This window comes from Alligator sinensis, unplaced genomic scaffold, assembly GCF_000455745.1.
Source record: "Alligator sinensis unplaced genomic scaffold, ASM45574v1 scaffold404_1, whole genome shotgun sequence".
NCBI lineage: Eukaryota > Metazoa > Chordata > Crocodylia > Alligatoridae > Alligator > Alligator sinensis.
In genome coordinates, this window is record NW_005841839.1 from 4,136,000 (window position 1) to 4,143,528 (window position 7,529).

The following is a 7,529-nucleotide window of genomic DNA, read 5'->3' on the forward strand; positions in this document are numbered from 1 at the left end:
CCCCCCCCCCCCCGGGAAAAAATGTTAGCACATTTTTTTTTCAGCTACTTCACAGGCAGGATCCTGACACAAAAGGGGCTCTCTCAGGAGAAATGCAACCTCTGTTGACATGTATTGTCACTCTTTGGTTAACACTGATTGCACGTGTGGCCTTTCAGTTGGTGCCACAGAGGTAAAGGCTAGCGTAGGGGAAGGGAGCAGGGTGACCATGGAGTTCTTGATAAAAACGTGAAGTGGGTCAGACTGGCTTCAGGCAGGAGCTCCCCACGTCACCCCCCCGGGTTCCTTCCCTTCGCCATTAGGAAGTGGCCGGTCTGACTTGCAGGCTGGTAGGAAGGGTGCCCATCCAGGATAGCATCAAGGTGCTTGGGGCAACCCCAGTAGGTTTTCATTTGGTTGCCTCTGCTTGTTGGGAGAACTGCTGCATCTCTTCCTCCTTCCACATCTGGCATCACTGCTCACATCACCTTTGCATCCCCTCTGCACTGTGCAAACATCTTTATTCACAAAGGGACTTTGCCACTGGGCTTCCACCATCCTTTGTCCTCACAGGCCGAGGGAAACTAGGCCACCCTGCAGCACCAGCTTTGGCTGCAGGGAGCCAAGTCTGTGCTTGCTGAGGTGGGATAGCAAGGAACTGGGTATCCCTTCCATGTGCTGGGTGCTCCTGCTTACTGTGATCAGCAATGGTACAACTGCAATGGGTGCAGTCAGCATTGTGTGGACAAGCGCACTGTGGGATCATTGCTGGGGCCAGTTTAAGTTAGAGCAGGTAATGCATTACCCATACTGCTTTTGTGCCAGTGGAACTCTGTCTGCCAGGACTTGCACCACTGAAATGTGGCTTAACTGGATTCGCAAACACCTGGGTATTTAATGGCAGGATTCAGTTTAGCATGTAGGTACACACAAGGATCTGCCAACACAAGGCCTGTGTTGTGGGTCTGTAGGCAGACCAGATCTGAGTCTTGTGGTGTTTGCAGTAGCTCTGTTGTTGCATTGTGTGATGATTGTTCTGTTCTCGCTTTGCTGGTGTTTGCAGGCCTAATAATTCTGTGTCAGCTGTTAATTTAATTAGTGCACTGTTTACTCCTTCAGTCAGAGCATAATGAGGAAACCAACCCTACCCCTCTCCCTGCAGTGATAGCCCCCTCCCCCTGCCTACACGTACACACAGGCTTTGCAGTTTACCATTGCCCTCTGTGCAGCCCTTCAGCCTGGTGGCTGTTCACGTGGTGAGTGCTTACATCCCAGCCACTCTGCATTCATTTTCTTCCGAGTCACTGGATTATGCTTTAAATCCCACCAGAACCTTATAGTGCCTGGGCTGCATACCTTGCTGTAGTCGGCAAGGGAGAAACAAAAAGCCACCAGGATTTTCTGTTCCTGCGGAACTCTTTACACCAACAGTTAGTAAATGCTTGGCACCTCCTTTGCACTTTCCATGCATCTACTTCAAAGTACGTTATGGGAATGTTTATCCCTGTTTTAGAGAGGCAGAGAGCAGGTGACGGGCCCAACCAAGATCACAAATCCGCAAGTCTAGGAGAGGAACAGCACCTGGTTGTATTAACTTCTATCTTAGTATTTTGAATAAACCATGCTGATAGTCCCAGTTACCTATAGATACTTAGGTACAGTGCCCTATAGATGTGTGGGCCAGATCCTATTCTAGCTTTTCGGTATCTAAGGGCCTGTCTGCACCTTCAGAGCAGTGAACTTTGACAGCTCTGGAGACCACAGCTTCCTTAAGACTCCTGACTATACATCTTCATTGGTGTATTTCCAGGTTTGGAGCAGGTGTGTGTATGGATGGGTGGGGCATGTTCAGCTGGGACAGGCTGCCACCAGGCTGTAGATGTACCCTATGTGACTAAATGGGATCCTACTTCTCCTTGCTTAAGTCCCTGAAAAAACATTAATTAAAAAATGGGTGGGTCATTGTCATCCTCATTCTGCTGCTTTTTTGTGACTTCATCTTAAGGTTAAGATGTAAGGGATGTTTTGATGGACTAACCGTTTTTCAGGGACCCAAGCAGGGTGGGCTGGAATTGCACTAAGACTTCATGGTCATACCTAGAAGTCTAAAAAGTGTACTAGGAGCTGGCTCTTACAGGCATGTTGTTTGAGGGCACAGGCACATCAGATACTGGAGGGAAGAATCATAGAAAATTAGGGTTGGAAGGGACCTTGGGAGGTCATCTAGTCCAGTGGTTCTCAACCTTTTTTGTACCAGGACACATTTGTAAACACTGAGGGCCAGTCCCAACCCAGTAAATAGTTTAAGTAGAAAGCAGCCCCCTGGTCCTGCTGGTGCCCCTCACTCCTGACCCCCTGCCCCCAGGCCCCAGCTCCCCAGTGTGTTGGGAAGGGTTGGGTGTGTGGGTAATGGGAGGGCATGTGCCACCCCAGATTTGTACGCCCACAGCAGGCATGGGGCTGCAGATTAGCTGGACTGGCACAGGCAGGAGCTACCTCTACAATCCAGCAGGCAGGACTCAGTGCAGGAGGACAGAGTGGGGCCGCAAGACTTGTTGCCACCACTTCTGCTGGAACCCCTGCACCAGCCATGCTGCCAGCAATGCGAGGAATAATGGACAGGTGGCTGCCCTCATCTTCTCCCGCTGCCAGCCGTTCACATGTTGGGCTGCGACTCTAACCCACCGCCATGGCCTAGCCCCTGCTGCCATTCCCCTCAGGCCATGGCTCTACCCTGGAGAGGAGGTGGGGTGGTGGGCAGTGTCACCTGTGCCCCCCCCCCATCCCCATGATATGTCATCGATGCACCCCTCTCCCCCATGGACTTACCTGCAGGAGCTGCTATCCATGCTGCCTTGCTGCCACGTGCATGTGTGCACACCTGATCAGCTTCCTCCCACTCCCCTGCAGCCCCCTTGCAGACTGGAGCTCTGCCAGCCTGCAAGGGGAAACCTATGGTTTCCCACAGTTTCTCCTTTAAAGGAGAATCCATTTTTAAGGTTTGCTCATGGCCCTTTCATATAGTCTTGCTGCAACCATTGCTCCTTGTTCTGTCATCTACCAGCACTGAGACCAGTCTAGCTCCATCCTCTTTGGAACCCCCTTCAGGTAGTTGAAGGCTGCTATTAAAGATACCTGACATGTTAAATCCCCTCCATCTTCTCTCCTGCAGACTAAATAAGCCCAGTTCCCTCAGCCTCTCCTCATAAGTCATGTTCCCAAGCCCGCTAACCATTTTTGTTGCCCTCCACTGGACTCTCTCCAATGTGTCCACATCCTTTCTGTAGTGGGGTCCCCAAAACTGAACACAGTACTCCAGATGTGGCCTCACCAGTGCTGAACAGAGGGGAATAATTACTTCCTTCAATCTGCTGGCAATGTTCCTATTAATGCAGCCCAGTATGTTAGTCTTTTTGGCAACAAGGGCACACTGTTGACTCATATCCAGCTAATTGTCCACTGTAACCCCCAGGTCCTTTTCTGTAGAAGAGCACTCCCAGGGAAAGACTATAGCAGAGTTCAAATTATGCCACCATCTGACTTTCCCACAGCACAAACTCGCCCCTGACCTGCCAGTGGCTGCATCATCTCCTCTTGTGGCTGCATCTGACCTTGATGCCAGGGGACTTCAACACAGACATGCTTCCCTAAGTGTAGTTCCTGGATGGGGAAAACTCTTTGGCTTCATCTTACTCTTCTCAGTCAACACAGATGGGTGAGAGGTTGGTCGCAAGAGGTGACATGTCTGCGAACCTAGTAACTGCTAGGATTGCTGGTTCCTGACCTTTGTCCTTTGACCTCTTCTAACACAAACCCATGTATGGTGCTATGGGAAACTGGTGAGAATTCTTGCAGAGGTTCCCAGTCTTCCTGGATGCAGGTAGATTCCCAGAGAAACTGGGAGGTACTGGAAAGCTACAACACTTGGTGGGGAGCAAGTATGGAGGTGACTGCAAGTGGTTGGGCAGATCAACTTTCAAGATTACTAGGGTCCAGGTGAGAGTGCTAGTTACACTGTCTTTGCCAGAAGCTGACAGCTAAGTGAGACAGTTAATTAGTTTGTGGCAGGCCTTTGTCTTGAAACTAATGGATGTGCATTTGGACAGTTGACAGATGGAGACTAAATTGTAAGCTCTGGCCAGGTCAAAGCAAGGTTACTGGGAAGGAAAAGAGCACCATGCATTGTAAAGAACAGTGGATATTTCCTGGGCTAATGGAAGCTGTTAACAAGCAGCCAAAAGAACTGAAGTATAATACAAATTCCCACCTGTGCATAATAAGTGAGTAAAAGGAAACCAATGGCAATAATCTTATTTGGCTAACAGCACGATCATGATAACAAACCAAATGAGCTAAGGACTTGTATAGATCACAAAGATCTCAGAAAGGATATCCAGCATGCACATTCCCCAGGAGACCAGAGGAGGTTATGACTCCCAAAGGAAAAAGATTTCAGGTCTGGCTACAAGCCAAGGTCTGATTCTATATGGGATGTGCAAAGCGGCACCTCTTCAAGTTTGCTCCCTAGACCTGAATTTAGACAAATGTCCCTTGGGGTCTTTGTATCAGAAGGATATGAGAGCAGCATTCTTGGAGGATCTGGATGGAGTAGGATTATTGACAATCTGCTCACGGTGTGAAATGATCAATAGCACAATTGGGACTGCACAATGTTTTATAGTACGGAAATAATGTGGCTTTAAATAGAACATGAACAGGTGCCAAACTGGTCTGCCAGAATTAGTTATGTCAGAGGTGTATGTGGTGAGAAAGGAGTGTGATCCAGCCCAGGGTAGGTGGAGGCAATTATACATCTAGACAGGACCTACGATAGGGTGACCTTGCAGAGATTAATGAGCACATTCACATATATAAGACAATTCACTCCTAATTTGTTACTTTAAGACTCCTTGGATTCTTGCTTGAGGACAATACAGAAGAGTACTGGATTGCTCCCAAAGCCAGCTTTACAATAATTTACAGAAAAGCTGTGCTGCAAACACCAGTGTTGGAACCTTTTGGGATGAAGAACCTAGGATCTTGATCAGCGCACGCTCGTGTGGGCTGGGGTTTGTCCTTGGCAAGTCAGTTTCCTCGCGGGATGTACTTCTGAAGCACTGGCTCAAAGACAATAGTTTGATGATCATCCCAGGTGAGTGGTGGGACAGTGGGGGGAGCCCCCCAGAAGAATGGAAGACCCCTTATCTTGTGTGGGGCACCCAGTGCAGAAATCAGTTATGAGGGCAAAGACTGGAGGGTGGGTATGGAGGCACAGAGTCAGAACAAATAATCAGAGGAACATGCCAAGCAGCAATGCCCTAATTAAACTGTTTGGTATTAGGAGGTGGCCCAAGAGTTGGTGGATGCTGTCCAGAGAGATTATAGTGAGATGCATAATCTGGCAGGGGACTGGTAAAGAACCTGACAGTTGCAGAGCACTACCCTGCTCAGCCCTGAATGGATGGATGGTCACCTTGTCTGTCAGGAGAAAACTGAATAAAAGGATTCAGGACTTGGTGGAGCTCTAAGCTTGGAGCATTTAAATAAAAATGAGAAGTGACCCACTGCTGTTTGTTACTTGGGGAGCTAGACCCTTCCATTTTCCTTTGCCCAGAGAGGATCTGCTCTAAAACAACTGAATCTAGGAGCAGCTAGAGAAAGATTCAACAGCATCATGTCCTAATCCCACAGCAGGAGGCCCAGGAGGATAAGCACCATTCATCCTGCTCTTTTGGGACTGGAGAAGTGTAAGAACAGGGCCTGAGATCCTACCCTGCCCAGGAAGGAATGTGCTACTACAGTCCGTATGTCCAAGCATCAAATCCGTGTTCAGTGCAGGAACAAGATGCCAAAGAACTGCTGAAACTGCATGAGGCACCTTCTCTGCCTTTGCTCCACACTTCGCATGAGTCTGTCTAACATTCACATGTTATTTGGGGCCAGAGCTGTTGTACAGCCCCTCAAGCAACCATATCACATGCACTCTCAATCATGCTATGCACCATGAGGTGAGATGAAGTGAGAGAGAGTGGTTCATGTGCAGCTCACTTCAGCCATTCTTGGACGTAGCCGATCAAACGCAGAGCAACAAGGTGTAATTGTGGCCAGTCAGGCAGTGTAGCAGAAAAGGCCATACAAATAGCAAAGTGTGCGACTTTCTTAACAAGAGCCTTTGGACAAGGGGGTATTCAGCATGGCTGGAACACTACAACACACCTCACCCTGCCTTATTGGGATCACTCGCATCTGACCAGCGGTACAATGTCTTCTCCAGACAAAAACAGTTGATGGTGCCTGGTCTCCATTGTGTAGGTAGGGAACTGCGAAGCTTGTCACCATTTTATAGGTGGGAGAACTGATGCATTGAGATGAAGGCCTAGATCCTCAATAGCATTTAGGCACCTAATTCTCATTTGTTTTTGTTGGTATTTAGGCACCTAAATACCTCTTGAGGATCTAGGTTTGACATGCTCCCTCACACAGGGAGTCTGGCAGTATTGACTACTGGAACTCTGGCTTTTGATCGACAGGCAACTGCTGCACTCCCCTTCCTCTCTCTCTAGTTACAAAGAGCCAGGTGCCAGGTATTAGAAAAGAAAACATGCTACAGGGATGTGAGATGGCTGCCCCCTCTGCAAGTATGTGGGAGACTGTTTGGATCTAAAAACTCCAATAACTGTGTGCTGAAAGATATGACAGCCTGCCTACCTGTCATATCAGAACAAGGCAAACAGAATAAATGGTTGCCAGCCCCAGTCTGGTTGCTGGGCTAGCTTGTTAGGCTGCATATTTGAATTGCAATCTATTGACTAATCAGGGTGAAATGGCTTGGATCTGGGCGCTGCTCTATTGCTACCAACCCATTAAGTGAGACAGACTATTCAAACAGCTTCCTTTGCAACTGGTTCTCCTTTTGGCTTGTGTCTGTCTGCTAGAGATCAGGGTTACTTTGATTTAGGTGCTCCAAACCTTGATTGACATGCATGATGCTGCCATCTCCTTTAGGCAGTAACAATGTTAATGGTTTATGATTCCCTCCCCCACTCTTCCCAGACTGAGAGACCTGTTCTCCCTTTAGCCTTTGGAGATGTAGGTAACAGCATTCTTTTGCTCGTCTACAAAGACTTGGGGAATACACTGGAGAAATTCCTCCTACATGTTTGCTTGGCATCTTCCCAAAAGATAAGAACTTCAGTGTTTGCGCTCTTTCCTCTCTCCCTTTCCTCCTTGAGTCTTTTTCAGAAATAAAAGCCTATTAATATTTTAATAGCAATTTCAGCTCAGGCATTCTCCCTCTTTCAGTGCCTAGCTTATCAGCTATCCCCATGAGATGAGCTTGTGTGTTGTCCTGCTACACTTTCAATCTGCATTGCATGCTCAAAGCTTACAGTGCCTTGCCCTGGGTTAAGGGACTGGATGCTTAACAGTTGTGGTGCTTTGAGCTCAGTCTACAATATGGCATCCATCACTGCTGGCACCAGTGGAACTGCTCTGCTGCTGGCCAGTGGGATGCATTTCAGACACTTGTGTAGACCTGGCCAGAGGAATGC